At 35.0% G+C, this 19,299-nt stretch overlaps 1 protein-coding gene across 2 annotated transcripts in view; it reads left to right on the forward strand.

The window, feature by feature from the left end:
• The window catches only part of Brip1 (BRCA1 interacting helicase 1), a 188,184-nt gene that overhangs the window by 134,871 nt on the left and 34,014 nt on the right, over positions 1–19,299 (forward strand). The window lies entirely within an intron of this gene.

Raw genomic sequence — 19,299 nt, forward strand, 5'->3', positions numbered from 1 at the left:
AAAACAATGTGGTATTTAAATGTGTATATCTGATGTATTTCACGTAAGAGTATGGTCTCAAGGTGCATCCGTTTAGCTAAAAATGTCTCAAGCTTATCCTTCTCTATAGCAGAGTAGTACTCCAGTGTAAAAAAAAAAAACCCACTATTACATCTTCTTTATCCATTTATCATCAGTTGATGGGAATTTGGGCTGTTTCCAAGATTTGGCTATTAAAAACTGTGTCACTATACACATGGGTGGGCATATATTGCTTTGGTATGATGCTTTTGTTTCTTTCTGGAATATACAAAAAGGGCATAGTTGGATCAAATGTAACCTCTAGTTTTAGTTTTTTGAGGAATCTCCACAGTGATTTCCACAGTGGTTGCACCAATCTACACTCCTGCCAATAGTGGAGAAGGGTTCTTTTTTCCCCACATCCCACCAGCATTTGTTATTGACTAATTTCTTGATAATAGCCATTCTCTCTGAAGTGAGATGGAATCTCAGCATTAATTTGCATCACTCAAATGATCAGTGATGTTTTTTTTTTTTTTTTACATTTTTTTTTGGTTATTTCTTCTTCATCTGACAACTGCTTATTCATTTCAGGTGCCTGTTTTTGGAGTGTGTCTTTAAATTTGGGGGAGTCAGTGTTTTGAATTCTTTATATAGTGAACTTGTGATGATTATCCTGCCTCAGCCTCCCAAGTGCTGGCATTACAGGTAGCACCAGCATGTCTGACTTCTGTATTTTCTAGATATTAGTCTTTTCTCTGAGGAACAGATGGCAGAAGTTGTTTCCTACACTGTGGGTTGTCTCTTCACTCTGTTGGTTGTTTCTCTTGCTGTGCAAAAACTTTTTAATAAGATGAGATCTCAATTGTGGATTATTTGTGATATTTCCTGTGCAATCAGAGTTTTGTTCATAGTCTTTGACTGCACCAATGTCTTCAAGAGTTCTGTGTATTTTATCTTGCAGCAGATTTAGTGTTTCTGTTTAATATTTAGATTTTTGATCAATTTTAATTTCAGCTTAGTGAATGGTGGAAGATATGAGTCTAGTTTTAATCTTTGACATACGAAAAGCCAGTTTTTCCAGCACCATTTATTAAAGAGGGCATCTTTCTTCCAGTGAAGGTATTTGGCTCCTTTGTCAATGATAAGGTGGCTAAGTATGTTTGCAGTTGTGCTGCATCTTCTGATCTGTTGCACTGATCCTCAGGTCTGTTTCTTTGCTAGTACTGTGCTGTTTTTATCACAGTAGCTTTGTAGTATAGTTTCAAGCTAGGGATTATGATGTCCCATGCCTTGCCTTTATTGTCTAGAATTGCCTTTGCTATTCTAGGTCTCTGGTTCCAAATGAATTTTAGGATTTTCTGTAATTCTGTAAGATTTGCTATTGGGGTTTTAGACAGGATCACATTAGGGCTGTACAACAATTTTGGAAGTATGGCCATTTTCACTATATTGGTTCTTCCTACCCAAGAACAAGGAATATCTTTCCATTTTCTGATATCTTCTTTGATTTTTTTCAGAGTACTGTAGTTTTCAATATAGAGATCTTTTACTGCTTCCTTAGATTGATTCCTAGGCATTTTACTTTTTTTGGATGCTATTGTGAAAGGTGTTGTTTCCTTACTTTCTCTCAGTGAGCTTGTTATTCGTGTACAGGAATGCGATTGAGTTTTCAGGGTTAACTTTGTATCCAGCTGCAATATTGAATTTGCTTATAAAATCTAGAACCCTTTTGGTGGAGGTTTTGGGGTCTTCTCTCTGAAATATTATGTCATCTGCAAATAATGATAATTTAACTTCTTTTCGTTTCCTTATTTATTTCCTTCTCTTCTCTAATTGCTTTGGTTAATGTTTCCAGAACTATATTAAATAAGACTGGTGACAATGGACATCCTTGTCATGTGTCTGATTTTAGAATGAAAACTCAAGGGGCTGGGGATTTAGCTCAGCGGCATAAGTGCCTGCCTTGCAAGTAGGCAGTTGTGAGTTCGATCCCCAGTACTGATAAAAAAAAAAAAAAAGAATGAAAACTCAGTTTTTGTCCACTTAGTATGATGTGGCTATTGATTTGTCATAAATGACTTACCAGATTGACATATGTATCATCTGTTTCAGTTTTCTGTAGGATTTTATGATGAATGGGTGTTGAACTTTGTCAAATGCTTTTTCTGTATCTCTGATCATATGGTTTTTGTCTTTGACTCTGTTGATATGGTATATTTATGAATCCTACTTGGTCGTGGTATTTAATTTTGATGATTTGCTGCATTCTGTTTTACAGTAAATTAGGGTGGACTTTTTGTCTGTATTCATTAAGGAGATTGACCTGTAGTTGTCTTTTATTTTTTTTATTTTTTATTTTTTTGTCTTTTTCGTTTTTACCGGTACCGGGGATCAAACTCATGACTGCCTGCTTGCAAGGCAGGCGCTTATGCCGCTGAGCTAAATCCCCAGCCCCTGTAGTTGTCTTTTTTGGTTGGATTCTTCTCAGATTTTGGTATCAGAGTAATGTTTGCTCCCCAGAATGAATTGGGAGTTTTATTTCCGTTTCAGTTTCATTAAACAATTTAAGGAGTAGTGGCATCAGGTCGTCTCCAAATTTCTTGTAGAATTCAATGGTGAGTCCTTCAGGGCTAGGCCTTTCTTCATTGATAGGTTTGTATTTATTTATTTATTTATTTATTTATTTATAAGAGTAGGAAAATTTATTGGAGAAAAAAAGTGGGGAATAGGAATAGATCTTGAAAGATAGGCAATGTCTCAATTTCTCAATTGGATTGCCCTGTTGATAGGTTATTAGTTGCATCTTGTTTGGTTTAATTTAGAATTTTTATATCTTCTTCGTTCAGTTTTGGTAATTTGTATGTGTCTAGGAATCTGTCCATTTCTCTTGAGCTTTCCATCTTATTAGAGTATAGGTTCTGGAAGTAGGCATTGATGATTTAATTTCTGTAGGATCTGTTGTGATTTCACCTTTTTCATTCCTAATTGCATGGATTTAAGTCTTTTCTTTTTTTGATAAAGTTAGCCAAGAGTTTGTCAATTTTATTTAATCTTTCAAAGAACCAACTTTTCAATTGATTGATTCTTTGTATTTTTTTAGTTTCCATTGTATTGATTTCTGCTCTGATATTTATAATTTCCTTCCTTGCATGAGCTTTGGGCTTGACTTGTTCCTTTTTTTCTAGAAGCTTGAGGTTCAACATTGTTCATTTAAGCTCCTTCTATTTTCCTGATATTGGAATTCGCCACTATAAATTTCTCTTGTAGGACTGCTGTCATTGCATCCCATAAGTTCTGGTATGTTGTACTGGCCTTATTGCTTAACTGTAGAAACTGTCTAATTTCTTGTTTAATTTCAGATGTGACCCATTCATTGGTTGTTCAGGAGGGTGTTCTTTAATTTCCATGTGTTTATGAAGTTCTTTTGTTTTCATTATTGATTTCCAACGTAATTGTAATGTGGTTTGATAATATGTGTGTGGTAATTTCAGTTCTTTTGCATTTACTTAAGCATATTCTATGAGCTAGTATGTGGTCTATTTTGGAGAATATCCTGTGTGCATTTGAGAAAAGTATGTTCTGACACTGTGAGGTGGAATACTGTAGACACTACTGAGCCCATTTGTTCAGAAGTTTGTCTAGTTCTGATATTTATTTGTTGTTTTTTTTTTGTCTAGTTGATCTGTTTATTTTTGACAGAAGGATACTAAGATCCCCCATTACTGTGTATTAGTACTTATTTGATTTTTTGTGTACATTAATATTTGTTTTATATAGTTGGGTGTGCTGGTGTTTGGTGCACAGATGATTGTTGCCTCTTCCTCTTGGATTATTGCCTTGACAAAAATGTAGTGACCTTTGTCAGTTTTGGCTTGAAATCCACTTTGTCTGCAAATATACTAGCTGCCCCTGCTTTTTTCTTCTGAGTTCCTGTCACATGGAATGTTGTTTTCTACCCTTTGAGTTTCAGTCTGTGAATTAATTTGTGTTTCTTATATGGAGCATGTGGTTGGATCTTGCTGCTGCTGCTTTTTCTTCTTGTCTTCCTTCACCTTCTCCTCCCTGCTTCTTCTCCTCCTTCTCCTTTTCCTCATTCTCCACCACCCCCTTTTCCTCCTTCTCCCCCTTTTCTTCCTCTTCTCCCCCCCTCCACTCTCTGTCCCTCCCGCTGCCCTTCTTGGCTCCACAAGGTCTCACTATGTAGCCTAGGCTGGCCTTGAACTCGCGTATGTACCCCAATCTGGTCTCAAACTCACGGCAATCCTCCTGCCTCAGGCTTCCAAGTACTGGAATTATAGGCATGTGCTACCACGTTTGGCTGGATTTTGCTTCCTGATCCATTCTGCCAGTCTATTTCTTTTGATTTGTGAATTGAAACCATTAATATTGATAGCTGTAGCTGATATATGTTGACTTATCATTATTTTCCTGTTGTTGGTTTCCTTTTTTTTCTCTCCTCTAATTATTTGCCTTGTCTGGTGGATTCATTCTGTTGGGGTTGTAGAATTGTAGTCCTTATTATCTCTTTCTAGAGTGTCTTTCTTTAGGGGTTCATTGTCATGGAAGTATCTTATTTCTCCAGCAGTTTTGAAAGTTAGTTTTTCAGGGTACATGAGTCTGGGTTAGAGGTTGTTTTCTATTAGGACTTGAAGTATTTCACTTCAAGCTCTCTTTGATTTGAGGATTTGTGTTGCAAAGTCTGCTGTGATTCTCATGGCCTTCCTTTTTTGGTGATTTGTTTCTTTTATCTAACAGCTTTTAATACTCTGTTCTTGTGTTGAATATCTGGAATCTTCACTATTATGCACCTTGGTGTTGTTTTTTTTAAATCATGACTAATTAAAGTATTTCGACTCACTTTTCTGTATGTCAAATCCTTTTTCCATGCTTCAGAAGTTTTTTGGCAATACTTATGTGAAGGACCTTTTTATGTCATTTGCGCAAACTCCTCTTTTATCATTCTTATGTTCTTTCCGCAAAGTCCTCTTTTATCATTCTTATGTTATTCTTTGCATCATCCAGCAGTTGTTGGATAGGTGTTTTTGGTCCATTGCTATTTTTAAGAGATCTTTTATGATTGCTAACCACAATCCTGTCTTCTATATCTGATATTATGTCCTCACATAGGCACATTCTACTGCATATACTTTCAATGAAATTTTTAATTATCAGAATATCGGTTTGAATCTATTTTGTGTATTCCAGTTCCTTCCTATGTTGGAAGTTTATAATTTCCATCATTTCCTAAGCTCCCCTTTTAAAAAAATCTGCATCTGCTCTAGAGTTTCGAACCATGTGTTTCATTGTGGTCACCATCTCTGAAGTTATCTGAGAAATTATTTCTGATTTGATTTTTTTCTAGAGCCTCAATCATCTTCTTTGTTACTTTTGCTGTTACTACTTAGGGAATCCAAGTGGAAGGCCTTTGAATTGTTATACCTTATGATCCCCTGGGTTGGCCTTTTGTTAGCTGAAAGTTTGGCATTGCATCTTGCTAAGTGTCCTTTTTTTCTTTGTTTTCCTCTTTTCTCTTTTTTTCTCTCTTCTTCTTTAGTTTAATTCCTCGGTTGATGCTTATAAATTGCTTGTGGCAGGTACCTTTATTGCTCATTTTAAAACCCTTAGGAAATGGCTACTCAGAGATGTCTTCCAGGTGTAGTTGGCTTTTGGGTTTCAAGTCTGTTGCAAGACCTTAACTGTTTAATTCACTGGGCATGAGAAGTTGCTGCATAGCTCCTGGTACTATAGGCAATGATCTATATTGTTTACGACTCTTAGGCAAGCCCAGTGTTGGCATACCAGGAAGAACATCAGAGTAGAGCAATTATTTCACCTTGGCTAAAGTAATACAATCAACAATAACAGTAGTTATCAAACAGTGTAGTAAATAACAAGTTGGGGTAACCATTAATTTGCTACTTTTAACTCTATGGACTAGATTTTGTGGTTATATAGCAAAATTTAAAACAAATCAGAAAATTGTATGCAAGAAATAGTCCCTCAATATGGTGATTTTACCCATGGGAAGAAATTTAAAAGGGGTTATGGTGAAAAAATAGAGAAATAAAAGAAGAATAAGAGATTAGAAGCTATGCTACAGGACAAAGGGTAATTCTGTGAACTTTTGGAAACATGAACATAGCAGGGAAAGAGAGAAAGAAGAAATAAAAACAAGAAGAGAAGAGAACAACAACAACCAAAAGCTAGAAACAATGTTTATACTAATATAAAACAAGAAAAAACAATCGGGGGAAAAAAAAAAGAACATCCACTTGAGGGTGCTTCTTTGCTGTCACTGGTGGCAGACAGCCCAAATCTGTGTTGATTAATCCCAGCAAGCCAACTGTAACTGTATAGTAGGGTAATGGATAATCCCAGCAATCCTGCACTTTTAATTCCACTGAAGTTCACACTGGTTTCCAACTGTGAGTCTGGAACCAGATTTGTTTGGGTTGCAATACTCTGTGTGCCTCTTGTTGGCTTCAACTTGCCTTGACCTGTTGCCTTGACCTCTTGCCAACTTGAACTTGGTTCTACCTTACCTTGACACTGGGAGCCCCTAGATGGATCCAGTTCACTACTCTGAGTGCTCAGCTGAGTTGGCCCCTCCCAATATGGCTACCAGTCAGTTGCCCTCTCCTGGGGAACATTTGAACCAGAATAACTCATTGGCCACTTCAGTCCACTGCAGTGCTCTGTTCCATTGGTACATTTCACTGTGGAGGCCTCTGGGGTCTCCATGCCTCTGCAGGTTCAAGCCTCCCTCCCCCATGCAGCAAGTCAGGACTCAGGGAGAAAGCACCCATTGCCACCTCCTCTGCATTGAAGTCTCTCTTCTTCACTCTCCCCTAGACTTCAGTTCTTACTTCAAATCCTCGTTGGTTCTCAAGGACCCATTTTCTTCCTCCTCCTCCTCTTATTTGTGTTGCAGGAATCCAGCATCTGGACACCAAGTCTCAGAGAGGCTGTTTTTCTGCTATCTACCACTCCCTTCATCTTCTTAATCCGAATTTGTTTATTCGTTATGCAAACATTTACTAAGGTCCTTACTTGTGCTAAATACAGTAGGTACAATATTGAATAAGTTATCTGTACACCAGTGATATCTATAATTTGGTAAAGGAAAAGAACTTGTAACAGGATTACAAGAAACTGTGGGTAAGAACTGTAACAGATTACAAGAAACTGTGTCCTCAAATGCTTAGGAAAAGTAAAATTGAGCCACTCCATTCCTCTTTCATCCAAACATCAATTTACTTGGATTTGTGAGAAAGGTGAGATTTTGAGTCTTGTCTACAAAGTGAAAAATGAGGCCACATTACAACAAAATCATTCAGCTCATAAAACTATTCAGAACAATGAAACAACCTTTTTCTTTCTTTTTTTGGTACCAGGTTAAAAGTACTAAGTACTATATTAGTCTCTTGGAACATAGTGATATACTGCACATATTGTAGCCCCTTGTCTCATGGAGCTTACAGTTTAGCAAGAAATATTGACAATGTAAAGTAGTACATAATCACAGTTGTGATGACAATTATAAGAAAAAATCACGGGGACCATGAGAATGCTATAACAGCTCTTTATGAATCAGGAAAGGCTTCCTGAGAAAGTAATATTTAAGCTGACACAGGAAAGAAGGCCAGGAGTTACGTAGGTGAATAGAATGATAATAGTATTCTCACAGAGAGACTAGCATATGGCCCTGATCTGTGAAAGACGATAGCAGCTTCTAGGGTCTGAAAGAAGCTGAGATAGAGTGAGGAGAATTTCATAAGAATCAGAGTGGGAGAGGCATTTAGGAAATCACTTATGGCTCTGTATGCCATTTCAAGATTTGGGACTTTATTCGAAACTATGGGAAACCAGATCCAAGAGCAGAGTGTGAGGTCAGAGCAAAGTGAGTTCTGGTTATAGTGCAGCATCTGATACAGAAACCCACCTGGATCTAGCCCCAGTAATAACATGTGGTTACCCAGGGGAATGGCTGTGTGTGTAAACTTTAAAGGGCTGTAATACTAAACTCTTTAGCATTTAGGAGTCTAACAACTCGCTATTGGAATTGTTGGGAACACTTAGACCAAATCAGCAAGATAGGGAAGAAAAACCGTGTCACTTCTAAAAGTTTCATTTTTGAGTTTAGCCTCCATTACATCTTTTACTCCTCAGAATATTTTTTTAGTTTTCATTTTTTAAGATTAAAAAAAGAGAATTTAGCCAAAAGTATTATTATAGCAGTTTCTAACTATACCTTGAAATCTTAATAGCAAAATCTAGTTTGCATGTTTTAAATATGCTATCTAACCTTGATATACAACTTGTATATTTGCCTTGAGCACTGAAAAATGGGATGACAAAATCCTTTGTTTTTAATCTCCTCTGACAAATGAACAAGCAAAAAACCCAAAATAAATTAATGAATTGTTGAGGTTAATTTTTTAAAGTCTACATATTAAAGGAATATTTGAGAATAAATCATAAAATTTTAAGCATATTTTATTGATAACCTTATTCTCCTAATACTCAATGCCATTATATTTATATTGGAAAGAAATATGTCTGCATAGGGATACAGGTTAAACTTTTGGATAACTTTTATTTATTTATTTTTGTCTTTTTCATTTTTATCGGTACCAGGGATTGAACTCACGACCTCCTGCTTGCAAGGCAGGTGTTTATGCCGCTGAGCTAAATCCCCAGACCCCAACTTTTGGATAACTAATAAACAAAAACTTTGTTTTGGAGACAAGGTCAGGTCATTCTTAAACTTGCTGTGTAGCTTAGGCTAGTGTTGAACTTGGAATACTTCTACCTTGACCTCTTGTTTTTATATTTTTTTTAATTCTGAAATTATTTTCTTGTGTTCATCTTGTGCTGGACACAAACAAGAATTTTCTTGCCTTTATATATTTGTAATGCTGTCTAAGTAGGTTAAAGTCTTCAGAAGTCAGCTTATTGCTCTGGGAATGTGAGTTTGATTTTAATGGTACATGCTTTCAGCACTGTCTCAGGGGAAGGAAGCTGGATTATTTTTGACTTCTATACAAATAATTTTTTTTCCTACAGAGAATGATGGTTGTGGATTTTCATCAGTTTATCCTGTCAGATCCCCTCAAAGACAGACATGTGGATGGGTTTTAGATGAGCTATCACTAGATTCTTTTAAGGTCTCAGATTACATAAGCTGTAGTAGACAGCACTGTTCAGTGTTTACAACATCAATGTTTCCTGTTTTGAAAGTTTGAAACCTCCGGAATGAGTTCAGTTTATGCTTTCTGAAAAAGTAACACCAAAATGCTACGGAGCATATATGCTATATGATAACTCATAATATCTTTTTCTACTGCATCAATTTTCTGCTTTTTTTTCATTCAATCATAAGGATTGAATGGAGAGGTCAGGGCCTCATATAGGCTAAGCACATACTTTACTACTGAGTCACATCTCTAGTCCTTTAAACTTTTATTTTATTTTAAGATATAGTCTCAGTAAATTGCCCAAACTGGCCTTAAACTCCTCACCTTCCTTCCTCAGTCTACCAAATAGATGGAATTATAGGCACATCACCAAACCTAGCAAGTTTACCATTTCTATGCTTACAATTACTTAGTATCTGGGTTTCTCAAGCTTAGCACTACTGACATTCTTTGTTATGATAGGTTATTTAACTGTATCTGTGGCCTTTATCCACTAGATGTTCTTTGCTCATGCCCGCCAATTAGGACAACCAAAAATACTTCCAGACTTTCTGGTAGGCAGAAGTTTTCTTGTTTGAACACAACTGCTTTATATTATAAGACATAGGAATGTACATTATGAATTAAAGTGACCTATATGCATTTATTTTAAAATTTTTTTATCAAGCTGAAAAAGTCCAATAAAGCTTTTGGTAAGAGTCTAATATAATACTAAATACACTAGACAACTTTTTATAATAACAGTTTCTTGGCTTCTACCATGCTCTCAGGCCCTGCTTCTGAGAAACAGTGACTTTTACTTCTTTAAGCTATTTAGGTATTTATGTCCATGTGTTATGTTTATTTAATTGGTTTTAGATATCTTCCTATTAGAATAAGAATTTTAGCTTACTCTACTTTTCCCCCTCTTATATTCTCTAAATACAGTTACAACACACTTTTAAATTAGTTAGACCTATTATAAGTACTCACATCATTATTATGAAAATATTGTTTGCTCCAGTCAAGTAATTTCCTCCCTATTATTTTTTTAGATATTCAGCTATTTCTGTCTCCTTCCAGTAGACTTGTACAATCCTCTCAATACAACTTTTCTATCTGACCTGCAGATAATGTACTCTTTTTCCCCCTTGAGTCATCCTTCCTGCACCCTATAATCTACTTCACTCTGGTCAGCCCACTAACTGTCGCTGCTCTAAGATTTTTTTCCTTTGCCATCAATAAGGTTTTGATTTGCCTATCTTCTGTGTTAGATCACTGGTTTCCTGGGTCTTAGACTTTTCCCATTTCTTGTTTGCTCGTTCACTTTCATCTTTTAATTTTTTTTTCTTTTTCTTTGTCTTTTAAAAAAAATTATACTGGAGATCAAATCTATGGCTTCAAACATGCAGTTTACTACAGAGCACCACCCACAGCCTGTTTCATAGAAGAAACAGGGTCTTCCTAAATTGCCTAGGCTGGGCTCAAAGTCATGATCCTTTTCTTTTGACTTCCCAAGTAGCTGGGGCTACAGCATGCACCACTGCACAGGCCTTCTCTTTTGTATTTGTGATACACATCTTCTAATAGTTTGCAAAGTTAATCTGTATATTTCCTTTTTCTGAGTTGTTCTGTACTTCTGCAGGCTAAACAGGTTTACTTCCCAGCAGTAGCTCTGGGGTTTCAAGTTTGAACTTCATCCTTTCTGCATAGTCATTGTTATGGCTTGTGTCTGGATGTCCCCACAAAGCCTCATGCAGGGATAGATGAAGCTTTTTCAGAGCTGACTGAATCTAGAATGAGTGAGTGAGTGATTCATGGTGTGATGCTAGGATTAAGGCTTCTAGGATTATGGGTGGGTGATTAAAACCAGCCCACTGTTGGTCACCACTTTAATCTTGGTAGGCTGAATACAATATAAGGGACAGGAAAGCTTGTCTTGTACCCCTTTTTTGCTTTGCTACCTTCTGCCCTGTATGAACTGTTCCTTCTCTGTAATGCTTCTCTGCTATGCCACCCTACCTTGATGCCAGCTGGCTATAGAATGAAACTTCTACAAACTGTGAGCCAAATAAACCTTTCTCCCTTTAACTTTATTTATTTAGTTTATTTATTTAGTTTTTTAAAGACAGGTTCTCACTATGCAGTTTGCGCTGGCCTTGAGCTCACTTTGTAATCTAGGCTGGTCTCAAACTCACAATGATTCTCTTGCCTCAGTCTCTTGAGTGCTTTTCCCTTTAACTTTGGGAGTCAGATATTTTATCTTAGCAAGAAGAGGAAAGTAACTAAGATGATCACTTACCATTTATCCATCTGCTTTTAGGTATACTGAAGTTAGATAATGTCTTAATTTAATTGAAGTTGAAGACTATATTTCTCTTAATTGTCTTTTAATCTGGGGCTGTTTTTCAGAAGCTAGGCAAGATTTTTTTTTTTATCTCTTGAAATTAAGTCTTCTAACTTTCTAAGATAAAGTATTAGTTTGCAAAATGCTATAATTACATGTGCCTTATTCCATATTCACGTTCACATCTGACAAGCTCTGAATCATATATTCCTGGCAGTATTTTAGAGTAAAAAGTAATATATATGTATGTATGTATGGATGGATGGATGTGTGTGTATTTATTTATTTATTTTGTACCAGGAATTAAACTCATAACCTCACACTTGCCAGGCAGGTGCTATGCCGCTGAGCTGTATCCCCAGGCCAAAAGTAATATATTTTTGAAGTAATATGTTTTTATATTTTAAAAGATAATTTGAGTGGAATAATAGAAATCTAGATAGAAAAAATGTCATACTGTGAACTGTAGAAGTAATTAATGGAATTTTAACATTGTAGTTATATTTTCAATGTTTTCTAATATTCTGATCTTTTTTTTATGGGCATACTTTCTGTTGCTGATGTTTTTACATGTTTAATCTTGTGAAATTTGAGTCTGAACCTACTATTCCTGGGATTAACTTCCACTTTCTATGCTTGCCATTTGCAACCAAATCTTTACATAAGCAGTTTCTAACCATATCCCAAGAGATGCTCGGACCTCTGGCTCCCATTTGCTAACAGGAGTTGGGGTGGGGGTAAGGGTTGGGGTAGGGGTGAATGGTATGTTTGATTCTCAGCCCACGTGCCGGTAGGCTCATGCATGGCTGCTGACCAGGGAGGCGAGCAGGTTGCTTTCTTTCCCAGCGCCCTAAGTTCCAACATGGCAGGATGTCGCGAGATACTGGCTGGTTCTCTCCCTGGGTTGCCTGCCACTCACTCGACAAGCAGGTTGCTTTCTAGATTGTAAGATATTTGAGTGAGAAACAATATTTAAGCTAACAAGGACCAATCATGCACTCATTCTTGTACATTGCACCACTAGCATAATATGTAGTTTTGCTTTCAAATACAAATTACAGGTGGAGAAGTAACCAAAAATTATTATGGGAGATATTAAAGAATGCTAATATTAGCCCTTATTTTTCAGAATACTTAGGATCAGTTATAGACCTTATTTAGAAAAAGATTTGTTTCAAAACTATTTGAACACTTATCCTGCCAAGTGTACATGTCTGCAGTGATAGTGTAAAGGTAGCTACTCCATAAACTGAAGAAACTTACTTAATAAGTCATGTATAGTAAAGTGCCTATGTAATCAACTAATATTCAAGAAACAAGTGTTAAAACTGATTTGGGTTCAACAACTTAAGACAATGGCTGTATAACCAACATAGTCCTATTACTTTTTTCATATACATGGAAACTAACTATAAAGTCCACCAAAACCTACACTGGACCTCAGAAATATGAGATAAGTAATGACTTTCTAGCCTACTTACCTCTAATGTATGAGGCTTTATGTTTCTTGCTTACAAAAATTTCTTCAGCCAACTCTGTGAGGTAAGGTAAAGTTGGCAGATATTATTTTCTTTTTTTTTCTTTCCTTTTAAACAGAAGAGGAAATTCAGAAAGAAAGCTATATGTGAGTGCAGGTGTCAAAGCCTGACCCCAAGCCATATGCTTTTGCCACTGTGGTTCTTTTCCTCAAAATAGACTATAAGCATGAACGGTGGCATTTTCCAGAGGTGATACCTTAAGCATTTTCTAGTCTACCTGAGCAGTATTTTAAATGGGTAGCCTAACTATATCGCCCTTTACACAATAAGCATGTAGAGATTTCTTGCATGTCTTAGAGCAATTACTGTTTTAATAGGAAAATACTAATTTCTACTTTTGTCCTGTGCTCTTGGCAAGTTGTTTTCATAATAAAATTGAAGCTTTAATGCTGCGTCTGACTGAGATGTTTCTGCATTATTGTCAAAGCGTTTACTGAGGGGTGCAGTACTAATAAACTGTTCTGGACAGTAGCTACAAGCTACATTGTTCTTAGCCGGTGAGACTGAATGGGTGTACGTGGTGAATAGGAGATACCTGAGCAACGTACTTCGTCTTTTCTTTTTCTCTTCTCTCTTTTTTTTTCTTTCCTCTTCCTTTCCTTCTTCCTTTCTCTTTTTTCCTCTCCTTCATTTTCCCTCTTCTTTCCTCCTCCCTTCCTTTTTCTTTCCTTACCACTCTTTCCTTCCACTGGGGCTCAAACCTAGGGACTCGCACATGTTGGGCAAGCACTCTGCTCATCAGCCACACTCCTAACCCTGTTTTTAAAAATTTCAGTTGTCTTTGTCAACACTGATGATTATGATATAAAGTTGAATACAAATTCTTCTATAAAAAGTATTTTATCTAGAGCAGTATTATAGTATATGTAAAATAAATCATATTGCTGTTACTATGAATTGATTCTTATTGATAAAGTAGTATAACTCCTAATATAAAGTAAGCAATAATTGAAAATAATTTGTAATACATTTTTTAAAGTTTTGTTTAAAAGGGAACCAAGGGGCTGAGGATTTAGCTCAGCAGCATAACCACCTGCCTTGCTGTCGTGGCGGTCGTGAGTTCAATCCCTGGTACCGATAAAAATGAAAAAGACAAAAAAAAAAAAAAAAAAGGGAACCAAAACTTGGCCAAAACTCTTTTTCTTCCTTTAAAAAAAATACTATATTTGGTTAACTTAGTGTTTCAGAAATTTTGAAAATATGCCAGATGAAATAAAACCAGCTATATTCCTTTTATCTATTTGAATTATTTTACATACAAGATCTTATGCTGAGTTTAGAACATTAACTGTTGGAATTTATATTGTGATACAATGATAAAAGTGTTTATACTATGATGATACAGAGCAGTAAAAGTCTCTAATGCACTGTCTCTGTCTTCCAGATTTGGTGTGCTATAAATGTTTAGGTTTTGGACCCTGTACTTTGGCTAGAGTTAAAACTATTCTTTTTGAGTGTTTGCTAGACAAATGTGTTTATTTTTCTGAAACAGAGTTTTCTTAATAGTTTTAATTAGTGAGTTTAGCTGGTTATTTGTACTTTGTCTTATTTGGAAGTTTAAATCTTTGTCTTCAAGTTTACATATAAGAGAAAAGACTGCTCTGCTTAAGTTGATTGCTTTCAGAAGGATATTTATTACTGAAATCAATACATAATTATATGAATTGGGATAAAATCTGCTACCTTTCACTAGGTAGTGGTAAAGATACGCATTTATAGTTCCAGCTCATACTTGTTACACTATTCATTTCTTTGGAAGCAACTTATAAAACATAAGAGGCTACTCTTAGAGCTATTTAAGGCCAACACTGATTGGCTTGATTGAAAGCTGAAAAAAATAATATGATGTACATTTGTTGTTGACATAAATATAATCCTTTTCATTATATTGTCTGTTACTGCTTTAAATAGTATATTACTTACACTGTTCCTCATAAAATTGAGGCAACGAACTTATATTTACTCTGAAGTGTATTATAATTTAATGGTAAAAATCAGAATATAAAAATCTCTTATGTTTGAATACTGCCTATCTATTGGATATATTTTACACAGTTCTCTACCACTTGATTATGGATGTGTTTGCTGTTCAGTATCTCTTATGTCATTTAGGTTACACTGTAGTGCAGATACATTGTTTATTGTCTAGAAACTACCAAATTACTAAATTAAGGATGTTTTGAATTTTGTGTGAACTTTGAAGTCCATTTATGGAAAGAATTTGTATGAATATATGCAACATCTGGACCAATGGGTTTGCAAACTCCTGCACCTACATGAGTTAAATAGGTGTTTAAATGATTGAGCTAATTGAAGATAGTAGTAAAATAGTCAAATTTTTGAATATTGGCAAATAATATTCATTATTTTAAGACATACACAAAACTCAGCTATGGGGAAAATGGTTGCCTTCTTCCTTCTGTTCTCACACCTCTCCAACCTCTCCAAAACTACATATACACCAATTTATTAGAGTTGGGGAGTGGGGAGTGGTTTAAACTCCTTCCAAAATACAATTAAGTAGAAACTTTTTATTTGGGGAAAGGCATATAAAATGTATTTTAAAAGTAATGTTAATGATCTAAAAGATCACCTTTCCAAACCACACTTGAGCTCAGTGTATGATGCTTACTTTCTGTCAAAATTTAGAAAAAGCATTCACAGTTAACTTCCATAATATAAAATGTCTGTCTCTTTAGGCATTAAAGAAGCATTAGTCAACAGGTATAATGTTGTAAGACTGTATAACTAATGCGAATATGGGCATGACCTCCCAAATAGATCAAAGACTAATCTCTTTGACAGTTACAAGATGGCAGAGCTTGCCTGGGGCCTTTTGGTGCTTCACGTTGAAACTATTTGTTTGGAAAGCATGCTTGAGGGATGAGAATGTGTTTATAAGGATGAGCAGGTAAAAGTAAAAGGTTGTCTTTTGACATTTCAACTAATCTCTTCCAGTCTTTGATTTACTTAACATTTAGGCTGTTTGCTGGCAGGAGAAACTGGCTTTTTCACATATGCTGTATGTCATTTTAAATTGAGCTTTGATTTTCATGCCTGATAATCACTAAGTTTACAATGAAATAGATTCTGATATCATTAAAATGATTTCCTATCTGTTCTAAATCCTTAGATTTCTGCCCTTCCCCAGTTAAATATGATTCCTCAATGATATATTTTATTACTGATTTTTAAAATCTTTGTATATAATAAAAGCATTTCAGAGTTAAATATATGACTCATGTCAACTGCTTATTTTGTTTGTTTGTTGTTAACTGCAATAATTACCCAGGTAAAATATTGGCATCATTTAAAAAATCTTTTGGATCGTTAAAACATTTGAAAATCTGTAAGAAATGCATCACACAGGAAAGTTCATTTATTTTGATGAAAAATAAAAGACCAGTGAGTCATAAGTTTATTTAATCTAATGTTGCTATGTTATCTTTAAATACTTCTTTTATAAAGAATACTTCCTAGAGCAGATGTTGTGATAGGAACAGTCATTATAAAGTATCATCTGTCTGTAGCATAGTCAATTTTGAAAACTCCTAAAGTATTATGTCTGACAAAATATAAAAATCACATTATTTTGAGAAAAATATTGTTAAAGAAGAAAAATTGCTTTAGTTGTATTTTGAGAGGCAGATAGAAATGCATATATATTTTTTCACAATTGGGTAGAATTTGCAAAATACCTATTTCTTTTCTTTTTTTTTGGTCTTTTTCCTTTTGATCGGTACCAGGGATCGAACTCACGACTGCCTGCTTGCAAGGCAGGCGCTTATGCCGCTGAGCTAAATCTCCAGCCCCTCAAAATATCTATTTCTAAATATTATAATGTACTTTATTACTGAATTTTTAGAAATTTATTCGGCATATTGTGACTTTTAAGTTACTTTTTTAAACATTTCCTTTCTTTACATTTTAATTTAGAATGTTTAATGTTTTAATTTAGAAATTTCTAGGGGTTCTTCTGTAGGAATTCTAGGAGTTTTTTTGAGGAGTTCTTTTTATAAAATAAAAATTTTTACCTACCATTTTGAAAACTTTTTGTCAGTGGTGTTATCATTCTGTTTTCTTTGCTAACCCGTGTTTTTTGGTTTAAAAAAGTAATAAAGATATAGGTTAAATGTATCATATCTAAAATGCTTGAGACCAGAAGTTTTGGATTGCAGATTTTTTAGGATTTTGAAATAGTTGTATTATATATAGTGAGATGTCTTGGGGTTAGGATCACATCTAAAAATGAAATTTGATTTTATTGTGTGTGATAGTATGAACAGCTATTTTGAAGAAAATGAGACATTATGGAAGCCTTTGCTGATTTTCTATCATGTTGTTTTGAAGTCCTATAATGCTTTTACTCTTTGTTTTGATTGGTTTTAGTCTGTTTTCTGTTACTTGATTTCAATGTGTGAAGGTATGACAGCTATTTTGAAGAAAACAAGAGACATTAGGGTAGCCTCTGTTAATTTCCTGTTGTCTTGTTTTGAAGTCCTGTGTTGCTTGCATTGTTCTGTTCTGATCTGCTTTATTTATTTTCCTACATACATTATCCACATGGATTGAAAATAATTTTATACCATATTTTTACTATGATTGCATTTTGACTGAGCCCTATTATATACGGCCAGGTGTCTATGTCCAAAAAGTTTCAGGTTTTGAAGCAATTCTGGTTTCAGATTATGAATGCTCAACCTGAATGGTTAACTGAATAGACTAATAAATTCTGGTAATTTATCTAAAATGCCCAAAATTTTCCCCAAAAAGCAACTTTATTTTTGTACTTTAATGAGGCTTTACTACAGAAATATACCATTCAAAAGATACCTTTCGGGGCTGGGGATTTAGCTCAGCGGCATAAGCGCCTGCCTTGCAAGCAGGCAGTTGTGAGTTCGATCCCTTGTACCAATAAAAAGACAAAAACAAACAAATAAAAAAAAAAAACAAAAGATACCTTTCAAAATTGACTAGATGAAGGAAATAAATATGGCTGTTTCACATTATAGTAACTATTTGCTAGGAATTACAGTAAATTTCTGTGAGCCTTCAAACTAGGAGTTTGTGACAGCAAGTAAATTGCTGTCATTAAATTCAACAACCATTTTTTACTTTGGATTGTTTACTCATTTTGTTTTTAAATAGGAAAAGGCACAAAAGGTGTGATTTATGTCAGGTTATTCATATTATGTATATTGGGTCAAACTAGAGTTTTCACTCTTTAAAAAGAGTTTGCTCTTGAGTCAGACAGACTTGGATTCAAATTCCAGCTGTACCTTAACGTTATCAACCTCAATTCTCTTATCGGCAAAGTGTATAATATCTACCTTGTAAGATTGCTGTAAGAGTTAATCACTGTACTGTGCATGAAATTTATAGACACTCAATACTATTCTTTTTTTAAAAAAATACTATTAAGATCTTTGATTCCCAGCCTGCAGTTTGACTATTTAGCTAGTTCTTATTGTCATATTTTGCTCAGTAATGCCACATGCATCTTCTTCCGCAGATATGCTTGTGTTCTTGTCTTCTCTGGGAATATTATTGGGCTTCTCTCAATAACTGGAAACTCAGAAATTTTTCTTTTTTTTTTTTCCTCTTTACTAAGACCCACTTCTATTTCATAGCTTAAGTGCCGTAGCTCTAGAATGGATTACAAACTGGACTCTCTGCTACACTTTTGCCTTTCTAAGTCAGCCTCTCATTTTCTTGGACCACATTTGTGCCTTCATTTCTCATTTCCCTTTACTCTGTACACAATAGTCCACATTTATTAGATCACCATTTGTGTCTGTATTCTTTGTTTATTGTAAGCGATTGGTGACAGAAATCTTTTAAACTCACCTTTGTATTCATGTTACCTAGCACAGAGGCCTTGTACTCAGTTGAATCTATAAACATTGAAGTGAATTCATTGATTTTTCAGCTGCCAAAATTTTCTTCTTCCCATTATATTAAAATTTGTACTTTAAATGTTATATTTTGAATGTTTCTGTGTTACTCTTGAGAGCCATTTAAAACTGACTGCTATTTTGATTCAATTAGTTTAAAAAGTCAAAATTATAATATAGTAATCTCTTAGTCTCTGTGAGGGACTGGTTCCAGAACCCATTATGGGTACCAAAATACACACATGCTCAAGTCACATATGTAAAATGGTGTAATATTTGCATATCATCTAATATACATCCTCCCGCATACTTTAAATCATCTTTAGATTACTTCTGATACC

Source organism: Cavia porcellus, unplaced genomic scaffold, assembly GCF_034190915.1.
Source record: "Cavia porcellus strain 051 isolate PalLab524CR breed Dunkin Hartley unplaced genomic scaffold, mCavPor4.1 scaffold_6, whole genome shotgun sequence".
NCBI lineage: Eukaryota > Metazoa > Chordata > Mammalia > Rodentia > Caviidae > Cavia > Cavia porcellus.